General features: G+C 44.5%; 1 non-coding gene across 1 annotated transcript; it reads right to left on the reverse strand.

Annotated features, from left to right (window-relative positions):
* Window positions 1–246: 246 nt before the first annotated feature.
* Window positions 247–318, reverse strand: trnam-cau. The gene has a single exon. It is a non-coding gene; the product is annotated as a tRNA-Met (tRNA).
* Between the last annotated feature and the right edge of the window lie 13445 nt (window positions 319–13763).

Genomic DNA, 13763 nt, shown 5'->3' on the forward strand with positions numbered 1-13763 from the left:
GGATAGGAATGGAATGAACCTATTTGTTGCCCATATCTTTCATTAGCAGGGGATGGTTGCGATTCTTTGACCACTTGGTTAAGCATTCCACTGCTGTGTCACTCATACGCCATGCAATTGATCTCAATTAAAAACAAAAAGGACACATGAAGTCCCAGCTAATTGCTGTGTGCAGTATTGACTGCAGCAGCAACGATCGACGAGGTGTAAATGGAATATCCGTTGGTGGTTGGCAATGTTGACCAATAGCAGAGGATGGTTTCGATCCATCGACCTCTGGGTTATGGGCCCAGCACGCTTCCGCTGCGCCACTCTGCTTAGTCTTGACAACAATAAAATCAAAGTTTGGACACAAAACATTGATTGTTATTGCTATTGGCGTGTTCATTCACAAGATATAAGAATAACTGAAGGTTTTTTATTGAAACCAAAGTCAAAGACTGATAAAGTGCATATGATATGAGCTGCTGTGGCCACAGACGTCCAAGAATCCAGGTCAGTGACAGTATTTGTCTCAGAACCTGGCACTGTGGATATGAATGCCGACCTACTTGTTGCCCATATTAACCATTCACAGATGTTGGATGCGGTCCAATGATCTCTGGTTTATCGGCCCGGCGTGCTTCTGCATTGTCACTCACACACCATACGATGGCTTTCGATTAAAACATCAAAAATGACACATTTAAGTCTCAGCTGATTGCAGTGCAGTGAACCACAGTTTCAACTACAGCAGCAAAAGAGTTTGGTTTTGTGAGCCATTTGACACATTTAGCAGAAGATGGTTTCGATCCATCGACCTCTGGGTTATGAGCCCAGCACGCTTCCGGCACGCCACTCTGCTTGCTGATAAGAATAAATAGAAATTATACTAAAAAAAATGTTTTTAAGGTCCTCCTCTCCTTCCACATTTTTCAACCTAGAAACTTCATTCAAACATCAAAACGTTCAACTCAATAAGGGCAATTCCTTTCCTAATAATATGAAACTACCCCCTTTTCCTACTCTTCACAGTCCCTTCAGCAAATTCAAGCCAGCAATCCAGTTCAGGGTCGGCCTTTCAGCAGCCAGCATTCACGATGCAAATTCTTTGTAACTAGAAGTTGCCTTTTCTAGCTCCAAATTGTTTGAACATTATTCGCCATTATTCGATTGTATTTTAAACGCTGCTCATTTTTAAGCATACCTCTGGCTTTGGCAAAAGGTTTGTCATTTGTAAAAGAGGAGCTGTTCTCAATTGATCTTACCTGGTAAAATAAAGGTAAAGGTAAAAAAATTTAGATTCAACATTATCACCTGAAAAACGCATTAAATTGATTTTGCTCACAACAAGGTTTTGTAAATAAAACAGTGACAATATTCTTCCCAAAAGACAAAAACAAGGCATTAGCCCACTGCTGTTACTACCCAGTTGAACTGTAAATGTTGTAAAAGCTGGTAAGTCTAATCATGTCAAATTAATGATAATTAAGGAAATTAGGAAATTACACGCACACAGTAAACACCGTTCATAAACGCCATTTTGTGTATGAATCAGAATAGAGAAATACTGCAAATGTGAGCTGAATTTACAGCTTTGAATTGTTTTGGCATGGATGGCTGTTGGATGTACTGTATGCTCAGTCATGAGCCCCTTAATGTCCATTTAGTAGTGAAATGGGAACCGAATTGGCTTCTGTGTCGTCTTCACGCGGTGAATAATTTGGCCGGTGAGCTGATGTGGTAAAAAAACTCTTTTACCGTTCATGCTGCCTGTGATTCAGTGGCTCACTGATGTATTCCATATATCTAAGAACACACTCATGCACTGTCCCTCCTTTTCGTGTGTGCGTGTGTGTGTGTGTGTGTGTGAGAGAGAGAGAGAGAGAGAGAGAGAGAGAGAGAGAGTGGACCAATTGGATGGTGAGTGAAGCTGAACTACAGGTTGGGGCACACACACTCACACTTATGTAAATATGAAGACACGTTCCAAGTCACATTGATATGTTTTTTTATCCTCTCTGACATAATTATCGCGCTCTTCTTTTCTCATACACACACCGTACAAACAAACACTCAAGTCAACAGTTTAATTAGAGCACAGCAAGTTCAAATAACACTGCACTTTTTTTTCCCCCTGACTCAGCAAACTCAAACAACTACACCTCAGTTTGTGAAAAAAGTTTTTTTTTCCGCCCCCCCCCCCTTTTTTTTAATGTTTAGTTCATACACCAACACTCTTAAGTGGTTGTGTACAAATCCACCAGATTCTCAGTAGGTCAGCAGGAAGTGTTGGGCACAGAAAAGTTCATTAAATGCAAGAAGAACAACTCTTTCTTTCACAACTCTCTTAAGTTAGTGACGTTTCGGCCGGCAGGTCTTCATCCTGTGTGCGCGTGTCAATCAGCAGAAAAGGAGCAACTCTTCAGCATATTGACCTTTTTGGGGGGAAAAGTTTTCCAGCCCCAGTCGCCCTCTGTGAACATATATCTTTAGCTTTTTCGTGTCGGGTCAGACTAAAACAGCATTTCAAAAATGTCTGCTCTGCCTTTGGGAGACCGTATTTTTGTAGCGTGTAACACTCTTTTACACCATTTGATGGACCAAGTGATTAACTGTTTAATCAGTCAATTAATCAGAAAAGCAATTGTTGGAGTTGCAGCTCTAGTAAAATGCTTCCAGTGCTTATATGCAAACATAAGAGGATTGCAATCTCATTCTCATTTACCACTTCATGCATAAATATTGTAAAACTAAATTGGATACAGTAGTGTGTCTAGAAATAACCCCTTCATCGACAGCAAGAAATGACAGGTTTATGTGAGAAGGCAAAAGTCAAAGACAGACACATGACTTCAAATCAATGTTGAGTTTTCCAGACATATCCATGAGGACAGTGACTTTGTTCTAGCCGATAGCATCTGATATTAGCTGGAATGAGCAGAACTTAATGTTTAATAGTCGCAGAGGAAGAACCATCTTCAATGCAAGCAGTTTGAGCGTCACGATCTTGTGACTGGCTTAAAAACAATGGCAGTATAAACCAAACATGTCTTTGTCAGATGAACCAGATTTCAGTTGTGCTTTTCTCAGGGAGGTCAGAGGTCAGCTTCAGAGCAAATAAGCCTAACCCCAGGGGTTGATGTTTTGCCAGTGGAGACTTTCCGTTACGTGACAGTGTTGAATTATGCTCGCCCCCGATTAATGCAACATCCCGTCTTATTAAAATCAGCGTGGTCGTGTACATTTAATATGTTTTCCAGTCTGTTTGTGTGTGTGTGTGTGTGTGTGTGTATGTGGTTGCAAATGAGTGTGAAGCATTTATGGTTTTTGATGAATGGATAGTTGACAGTCATAATTGTGTGTCAGCCATGCCTTCACATAGCAGCAATGATTGACAGCGCCGTTGAACCCGAAGGATGGCTCACAAGCTTAAAGCACATTACTGAATTAGGATGAAGAGGTTTCATAATAAGATTGCTATTAAGCCAATCTACTCATTTCCAATGTGACTTGAAGGGGCCTGCCTGGCACTACTCAATAAGACACTGAGGGAAATGGCGAGCAAGCCAGAAGGTGAGAAATCAGATGGCAATCAGAGGCTACGCTACATATAGTCGCACTTGATATGTTTCTATCCGAATTTGATCTTGGATCTTTGAGGTGATAGAGTTCTTCCATGGAGTGCTACTGCTGTGGTGACGTTGGGGCACAACAACTTAATAATATTAGTCAACAGGTGTTTGTAAGTTCTAATTTGACGTAAATGTTTACTAAGTGAATATTAGCAAAACTAGCAAATTACATTTTTCTGAAATATCGTCACTTAGCTGCTACTGATGAACCAACTGACGGAACCGACCGCTAGTTTGTTTGCACATGATCCGTTCCGTGTGCGGGATTTGGTGGCATCTAGTGGTGAATTTTCATATTGTAATAACCTGAAAACCGTCACCCCTACCAAACATGTAGGAGAGCTTACTATGGCCTCCAGGTAATGTAAATCATGAAGGCCCTCTCTAGTGTGTTTGGTTTGTTCGTTCTGGGCTTCTGTAGAAATCAGAAAAGGAATCAAGAAAGATCTTAGTGACAAAACTTTAAGCCATACACACATTTGTCACCAAACTCAGTTACTATCATTTCTGTATAGACTATCAGTAACCAAAGTGGTGCAGAGGGAGCGTGCTGGGCCCATAACCCACAGGTCGATGGATCAAAACCATCTCCTGTTACTTATTTGATGTGATGTATGACTAGAAAAACTCACATACAATACGCGCAATTTTTTTTCTTTACCCATTTTGATGCTCAACTCCAGCTCAACAGTGTTCCATTCCCACAGTTCTCAGCTAATTTGTATTCCTTTCTATTGCACGAGTCATGTATAGGGACAGCTTATGTGGACTTTTAAACGTTTCAACATTTCCAAACAAACCAAACTCTCGACCAATGGAGGGGAGTTTGAGGACATTTCCAGGACAAACCAACGCGAGGAAACTTTCAGGGATCCATGTGGGATGTCCCATCTCCCATCTTTCTGGGACATTTAACCCCCCCCAACTGTTTTAATTTCAGAACTGATGCATCCCCATTACTTTGACAAAAAATTTATCATAGTGGATTCATATTGTATATGATTGGTGACCGGAGGAAGGATTATCTTCTGGCATGATGACAAAAAGAGACAAATAAACAACACTTTTCCTGGAACAGCAATGCGCCGTACACACGGGAGTAAGTTGGACCACCACACCTTCAAATGTCTCTAAACAGATCAGATCCAAATGCTGATTCACTCATCTGACTTGTTTTCACTCACTGCTCACACCAAAAGGCCAGAAGAGCAGCAGCGTGTTCCTTGTAGATTGTTTCGTCACTCTTTGTGATCTTTGGACCCCTGGTGTTCACCTCTGTCTGACTGCAAACACACACGACAGTTCATCCATTTGTCACGTCAGTGTGTCTTACACGAGGCCATGTTCAGTCATTTCTCCAATAGCGCGGACAAGATGCAGGTACCAGTGAGTTTATCGCGAGTTGTGACGGCCCCAGAGCCAGGCCTTGTTGGCGTGTATCCACAGCCACATCCAATGTTGCCGTCTCGAGCTTTGGCGCTCTGGCCTCACACGTCAAGCCAGCGGTCAAGAACCTGGGGGATGACCTTTGATAGCAGCATGAAATTTGACAAACAGATAAACAGTGTTGTTAAAATGAGCTTCTTCCAGCTACGTCTTCTGGCTAAAGTTAAGTCTTTCCTTAAAGGCGGGCAGTAAGATTCTAAAGCAATACAAGTTTTTCGGCGCAGCCCAGGCGCTGTAAACTGGAAACCAAAACAATGGTGCAGACCGCACCACACAACACCGCAAGCGCATTGTACACATCGCTCGTCGACACTTTGAGTGCCGTGCTGGCGGGTAGCGCGGCATCTCTGTGACTTTGGCCTCGTGGTCAGTGCGCCCGACTCCCACACGGGGAACCCGGGTTCACGGCAAGAACAGCAAAAAAAAAAAGAAATAAGTTTGAGGTTTGGACTATTGTAATGCACTCCATTTTGGCCCTGATCCGTCTTTGCTCCGAGATTGCTGCTGCTCGCTTCTTGATCAACACTCCCAGATTCCACCCATGTTATACTCTTCCCACTGGCTCCCGGTTCGAGATTGCAACGCCCCGCAAGTACTTCAGGTCAACTCGTTTTAGAGGTCCCTAGGTCGAGGTATAAAGAGTGGGGTGATCGTGCCTTTGCAGTTGCTTCTCCAAAGCTCTGGAACAAATTCTCTCCTGACTTACCCCCCTTTCTCCGACTTAGCACTTTTGAAATTCAACTTTAAAAACGTGTTTATTCAGAATGGCTTTTGATAGTTAGCACTGTGACATTTTCCTTCTGCTTTTTATGTACCTTTGTCCGATTTGATTGTTTGTTAAGTTCTGTTCAATGTTATTTCTTGATGAAAAGCACGTTGGATACCTGGTGGTTGCTGTAAAGTGCGATGTGAATAAATGTTGACTGATTGATTGATGTATACTGTGTGCTTGTGGGTCTACAGGTCTACACTGATCACAGCACTCACTCACCTGCACACACTACTGACTAAAGACCACACCTCATCGCATGACAACGATTGTTTGCATATTTGTACATCTCCCTCATTCGTTGCGGCCTGCGGTCGTCCACTAGCACTAGCACGACGTGAGACCGGGAATTTTGATAAGATTGTTTCGCCGTTGTATTTTTCTTCAAGTGGTTAAATTGGTTTTGTGTTCTTTACGTAGACCCAGTTTAATTGGGCGCTTTGATTGCATTAGGGCACACGTTACTCCAGTTTTGATTTCCCTTGTTCGGGAAATTAGGCTCCGGTGCGAAGGTGGCGTCATACGTTAGGGTTAGGTCAGGGTTATGGTTAGGGCTACTGGATAATAGGTCGGGTGTAATTGGCCAGCAAATTGGGAGAAAGGGGGATGAAATCTGATACAAATTCATGAAAAAGGAAATGTGGGAACATAGGGCCTAATTTTGGAGAAAAAAAATCTTAGAAATGTGGGAACTGTGGGAACATAGGGCCTAATTTTGAAAAAAATCTTAGAAATGTGGGAACATAGGGCTGTGGGAACATAGGGCTGTGGGAACACAGGCACGCTAGCACCCCCCCCCCCCCCCCGATAGGGTTTTGGCTCCGTCTCACCTTTGGGATTCGTCGTGGGGGGGCTGATAGTGTTGGGGTACCCAAAATTGCTCGGGAGCACATCTGCAGTCTTTCGTGGGGGTTGCCAGTTTACTGGTCGCCTCTCTCAGGCCAGTGGGGAGTTCTTTGTAGTTGGATGTGCAGGTTACGCAGTCAGATAACGGGGAAACTCTGTTCGGAGGCTGCAATTGCCTTTGCACACACTTAATTTCAGCACTGTGCATATAAACTATAAATGAATGAAGTTGTAAAGGCATTCATAGAGGCGCCAGCGAAACGTTTTTTTTTTTGATGAATGCAAATGGGATCAGTAGGTGAAGATAGTTGATTTTTACACGGTTGATGTGGGTGATAAACGAATAAAAGAAAATGTCATGGCAAATTTGAAAGCTACTCTGTTTAAGACGAAGGTGTTACAGGTTGCCATGGGCCCCATGACATTTGCACCGTTGAAGACTTTTGTTTCCCTTCATGGACTGTTATTTATGCTTTAACCACCGTTTGTGGATTCTGGTTTGTTTATTTGATTATTCCCCTTGATTTGCATTCCTTGTGCATCTCTGTTAAGTTACCTTCTGTGATCCCTTGTGTTTCTTCTGTATCAGTCTGCCATTTCCTGTTTTGGACTTTGTAGTTTCTTTACTCATGTCGCCACACTTCCTGTTTCCCTGTCTCTTGCCTGCACCTGTCCCAAATGTGTGTCACCTGTGTTCAATCTTCCTTTGGGTATTTAGTCTGTGTGCTCCCAGCACAGTTCATCCTGTTTGTTCCCTGTGATATTTGCTGTTCCGTTCGGTCCGTTATCATTGCTCCAACTCTTCCTGTCTCTCGTGCCTGGTTCCCTTGGTTGTTTTGTTTTCTCTCCTCTCCAGTGATTTTGTAAATTTTACCTTTGGAGACTGTAAGTCTGTTTCGTTTTCAATTCATTACAATGAATTATGTGATTTTGCACTCTGCATCTACGTCCCGTTCCTGCACACCTTGACACAGGTGGGAGAAACCGGTCCTGCGCGTTAAATTGGACACTGACAAAGAGATAGCTGTAGAGGAGACGCGTCGGGGCATGGAGACGGAGAAAGTGTTGTCTGTGGAAAAGTTGAGTTTAAGAAATGGAGCAGGCGAAAACGGAATTGCAGATCCACAAGCCAGCTTTGGTTAGAGAAGGGAATGGAGGCCGCTGATGTTCTGCCGACCGATAATCCCTCAGTTCAACGTAGTTCCCAGAGGTCGGATGATTTGAGTGATTTGAGGCCTCTTCCGAGGTTTGATGAGAGGGATCCTGAGACCTTTTTCTCATTGGTTGAGCGGTTGGCTGAGTCACGCGTGGGGTCTGATTCCATAAGTACTTTAATGTTACAGTGTGTGTTAACCGGCGAGGATCAGCTGACTCATGCTTGTCTTGTGACAGTGACAGCTTAAAATATGCCGTGGTAAAATGTGCTGTTCTCAAGGCATATGAGCTTGTGCCTGAAGCTTATCACCAGCATTTTACAGGAGTTGGAAAAAGAGGCGACCGGTCGCATTCGAGGTTGTGCGTGATTTGTCCGGCCGGTTCGATCGGCGGTGTACTGAAGCGGAGGCTGACTCCTATGAGGATCTGGGCAATCTGATGATTTTGGAGCAGTTTCAAAATGCCGTGGTTATGGGTTAAGGTTACGGCGACTCTACGCCGGGTGTTTTTACGTGTAGACTACAAAAGGAGATCAGGTTGTGTGTGAGCAGCAAATGTGTCTGTGTGTGTATAAGGAGGGAGAGGGGCCTGAGAAGCTCATCCTCTGGACCGGGGTTTGCTTCGGTTATAGAAGCTCTGTACGACAATGGGTTGGCACCAGAAAGAACTGTAAGGGAGAAGGCTCTAGCGACGCTTTGTGTCTCTTCGCCGTCCCCCTCTGCGTGCCTGTTGGTGGGAGTGCGCTGCGTCCGTGGTCCCCACGGAGCTGCTCGCGGGGCTTTTCTCCTTGGGTTCATTTTCTTTGCGATTTCCCTGCACCATCATGGTTGGATCAACAGCCAGCTACTGGAGCACTGCAGCAGCCGCAATCATCCCCGGTGAGGAATTACACCTCTGTGATTGTTTTGGCGCATCTACAAGAGCTTCGAGTGACACAGTCAAGAGGATCAGCCCGCGCGTAAAACCGGAAACTGAAATGAAAGGATTGGGTTCACAAATCTAAAGTTGCACAACTTTAACAAGGTGAAAAAGCGAGGCGTGTGTGTGTGTGTGTGTGTGTGTGTTTTGATGTCACACTGGAGCAGAAACAGACAGTAGGAGGAAGAGAACCATGTCTACTATGAACTACTGTCTTTCAAAGCATCGTTACTCTGATAATGTGACAGTGAGCTGCAGCAGTGCGTGTCTCCTTGTAGGAAGCCAAACAAATGACACCAATGCATCATTTTCAACTTACCAATGACCAAAATACACAAAAATGAATCGTGGTGCCAGGGGGGGATTAACGGCGCGTCACTGCACCAGATGGTTATGTGTTATCTTATTGTATGTATGTGTATATGTATTATCGTATCGTAATATGACAAAAACAAATGAAAGTTATGGACCCATGCTCAACTACTGTAGGGTTGGGCGCCGAAATTGGGCTCCTACATGGACCGAATCACAGCACAGATTCCGCCTCCTCATTTCCGTGCCTGAGCTATTTACTTAAAGAAGTTGCCCTTCTTACAGGTATGGCGGTTATTTAGTCTCACTTCTTGCATGTCAAACGCACGCGCAGGGGTAGGATACGAGTGCAGGGGACGGAGCCATACTCGCGAGGGAGCAATTCTGCTCTGCAATCGCACAGAGCAGTATCCCTGAGCAGAAAAGGCAATTCCGTTCCGCGTGCACGAATACAGTTCCTCGAGCACGGGGCCCGAGACGAGCACAAACCTCGCCCTCCCCTACGCGCTCGCAACTGCCCGACACCGCCGGACAGTCGGCCGCTCATCAAGTTGAGACTTTTGAGGCGGGGACAGCGGCGAGGTATTGCTTAGTGGGCTACACTGCTGACAGTACAGAAGTTTGGGGTTTAATTTACAGGTCACAGGTCAGGCCGTTAATGCTACCTGCCTCGATGATTGTAAGTCGCTTTGGACATGAGCGTCAGCAAAACAAATCAAATTTAATGTTGGGTAATATTGTATGGTATTCAGACTGAGGGGCGTCCGCCTGGAGGTGTCCAGAGATAAAGCAAATAGGTCACCAGGGGACAAAGATGATATTATTAAGTATCTTTTTTTTGCATTCAAATGTCCAAAAACAACTGGATCTAGGTTTTGTTGGTTGTTGAGTTGTGTTCTTGCATTAAGAAACCTGTAGTTTAAATCGAGGTAACGGCCCGTTTCAAATGGTCGCCTGTCGATGGCATCACATCTTCTTTGGATGTGAAGTTTTAAGTCATATTTTTTTACAGTACACTTTTCGTCCACATCATTATACAGATGAAGGATTTCAATCACTGGACGTTGGTCTGCCAGACTTGTGTGTGTGTGTGAGAGAGAGCGAGCGGTAGAGAGAGAGCGATCAGGGCAAAGAGCGCTGCACAACCTCGAGCTGTGCCCGTCGTCTTCTCTGTGGGGGGAAAAGTCGACAACGATCCTTCCTCCTGCACTGGATCATGTTTTAATTCAGAGTGTGCACAGAGAGTAAGGCCAGCTCACAGACGGTCTGTTTTTTGTGTTTGAGAGAGAGAGAGAGAGAGAGAGAGAGAGAGAGAGGGGAGAGAGTGGTATCAGATGTCAAGTTGAAATGTCTTTTTATATTTACAGTAAATACATAGTATGAATTGTGTTGACAATGAGTAATTAAATCAAAGATGTTGTACTTGAGCCCCACTTAAAGGTCAACCGTAGATTTTTGCATGACCTTAGCATGACCCCTAGGCCTTGGGCTCGGGTCATCTGTACCCTTTGACCCCTTCTTCCCCCATGTTGCCCCCTATGCTTTTTTTCTGCAGCACTTGGTAAAAGATGCCCTCATTCTCAAAACAGTGTATGCATGTGCGTGTGTGTGTGTGCGCGTTTCACCACATGCCAGCCATTGTTTGCATATGACGCCAGCTTTTGCAGTGTGTTGCATGTGTATTCTAGAATAATTGTGTGTGTGTGTGTGTGTGTGTGTGTGTGTGTGAGAGCGTGTCAGGAAAGGTATGAGCCGGCAGCCAGATTCCACGGAGTGAATTATTCAAACAGTGAGTGAGTCAGACCACCGTCGACACCTGCAGACACCACCCAGTTAGAAAGAGAGAGAGAGAGAGACACAGAGAGAGGAAGTACGGAAGGTTGGATAGGGACACAGGCGAGAGTGACTGTATGGAATTTTTCTTCTGAAACAACCAAGTGAGCAAGTGACAAAGAAAGAGGTCAAGGGGCAGAAACTACTTGATCATAAGATATTTAATAGGTGACACAGGGCAGAGACAACAGAAAGTGTGAACATGCTGTACTTTTTTTTTTCAACATTTCATCATTTAGCGACATCCGATTTTCTGTTTCAGTCATATCAGAGGCACTTGTAAATATAACCATTCTGTCGTGTATAAGTACACTACGTCTCTTTTTGGGAGGTAGATTTAGACAATAATAATGTTATAAATACATCATGAATCATAAAACAGGGGGCTTTGGAGTGAACGACTCAAAGGATGATTCTCTTATTTTGTACAACACAGGTTTGTTTTTGTCATGGTTTGGGCTATTACTACAGTAAATATAGGAATTGTTGTACTCCCCAAGTCACTGGAGACATTTGTGAACATGTAGCCGTTGCTCAAAACTAGAGGCCATGGGGTGACACCAGCACCGATGCATGTCCACATATTGAGATTCTGACCCATGAGCACTTATTACATGTGTAAAATATGTAGAAAATTCAACCCGTGCGATATCTCGGTGCCACAGCACCTTCACTGCTGACAACACGACGCACACGCTTATTGGTACCAGTCTTAATGTGAAGAGCGAGACAAAACGCCCAAGTTTCCCAAAACGGTGAGCTATTCCATTATCCTGAACATTTCAATGAACAGCAACTGAACGGCGGTTTTTGTACCTTTGAAATCGTCTGACCGCCATGGCTTCACAGGTGTAGAAATAAAAAAATAAAAAATTAAAAAGGCAATCTCGTATCTCGTCGTCGCTGCTCAGGGGGTCTCTCCTGCGCTTCACTCGCTCCAATGATTGGTTGATGCTTCTAGAATCGCAGTTCCAGAACTGATACAGGAAAGTAGTGCAGCCCTGTTCCTGGCTGAAACTGCTTTAAATGCGCCGGCATTGTTTGGGTTAGTCAAATGCAAACAGGGCTTTGCCACAAAACACAGTAACATTCAGCCAGTCTGCACTGAATAAGAAGAGAGAGTTTCATCGGAAACATTTACTGTATATTAATATTGCATTAGCGCCCCATCTCCTTGTTGTCTCTCTGTAAAATGAAAACACGATCGACATCGCCCGACTCTGGGAAAATGTAACGTCTCAATGACCTCAGTTCGTCGAGACGTTCAATTTACCCCCAGTGTTACTCTGACGTTTGAGAAGACTGGGAAAATTTGCTCTGGTTTCATTTTCTAAAAGCAGGAAATACAAACACGGTTCGTTCATTTTCTTTGTGTCGGTGGTTTCCTCTGACTCGTCTTCTCTCTCTCTCTCTCTCTCTCTCTCTCTCTCTCTCTCTCTCTCTGTCATCATACTTCTCTCTCCCCCTGTCTCTATGCCTTCCCCTCTGTTCTCTCGAAGCATTACCATGGCTTCTCTGATACTTTCTTTAAGTGTGTGTGTGTGTGTGTGTGTGTGTGTGTGTGTGTTGTGCAACTTTGTGCACGCCCCCCGAAGGCGCAGAGTGACGAGTGGTCATTCGGGCGTGGCATTGCAACTTTTTTTTTCATCGCGCTGTCAGTTCCCAAAGCATACGCACACACATTGCGCATACACACTTGCACCGCTGAATCACACACACTTTCCGACCACGTGCACGCAAAGAGGTGTTTTGGGAAATTTACTTGCACGGCACACATTCCCATTCGGAAACGGACAATTAAAATGAAACCTCTGAACTCCAAAACTCTCTCTCTCTCTCACACACACACACACACACAGGCACACACACACACACATACACACACACCCAATCGGAGCGCACGGTATGACTAAACAGCCTGTGTGTTCCGGTGAAGGCTCGATCAATCTTCCCTGAGGTTGAGAGCAGGTAGGGGACCCCTAATAGCCTTGCGTGTGCGCTGCAGTGTACAGTGCATGCAGGTAGTAAATAGAGGATGTTTGTGACACTGTGCCGGAGGGTGAGGGGATTACTCATCCCATACAAGTGGCTGTGTGAGTGTGTGTGTTGGTGAGGCGCATTGTGTCCATTTACAGCCTCACTCTCTCTAAAGTGGACTCTCTGGACTACTGGTCCCCACATTAGTCACTGGTCAAGTCACACAAGGTAAACAGGATTTCTGGCGAGAGCAGTTTTCCGAACTTCCTTTTTTTTTGTCTTTTCTTTTTTTTTTTCAACGTCTCGCCCTCAAAAATGACAGTGACATCAAATCTTTTTGACCGGCTGCGGCTGCTGCAGGCAGAGGTCTTGGCCCAGGAAGTCTAAAGGTTTGGTCAACAAAATAACGAAATTGGTCTGTACCCGCATTATGGTGGCTGATGAAAATGTGGCCAACCGGAGATCAGCAGTGAGAAGCTGATGGGAAAAACAACTATGAGGTTATGGTTAAGGTTATGGTTAGGCTGGGCAAAATGAATAAAGGTCAATGCTACGTATGTCCTCACAAGGATAGCTACGCAAAGTTGTGTGTGTGTGTGTGTGGGGGGGGTCTTGGAGTGTTCTGGCCCTTTAAAGCTACAGTGTGTAATATTCAGAAGAACGTATTCACAGGAATTGCATATATTGTCCATAACGATGTGTCCATAACAATGCAGGTGATTATGTATAATCACCTGCAACAAAGAACCGATGTTTCTTCGTCAACCATGAATGAGTTCAATATAGTTACGTTAGGTGGACACGACTTCCGTGTAAGTCGCCATGTTTGCTACGTCGTGTTGAAAACGGCTGCACAAAGCGGTCCAGAACACGCATATTAGCGTGGAATCTTC

Source organism: Scophthalmus maximus, chromosome 9, assembly GCF_022379125.1.
Source record: "Scophthalmus maximus strain ysfricsl-2021 chromosome 9, ASM2237912v1, whole genome shotgun sequence".
Lineage (NCBI taxonomy): Eukaryota > Metazoa > Chordata > Actinopteri > Pleuronectiformes > Scophthalmidae > Scophthalmus > Scophthalmus maximus.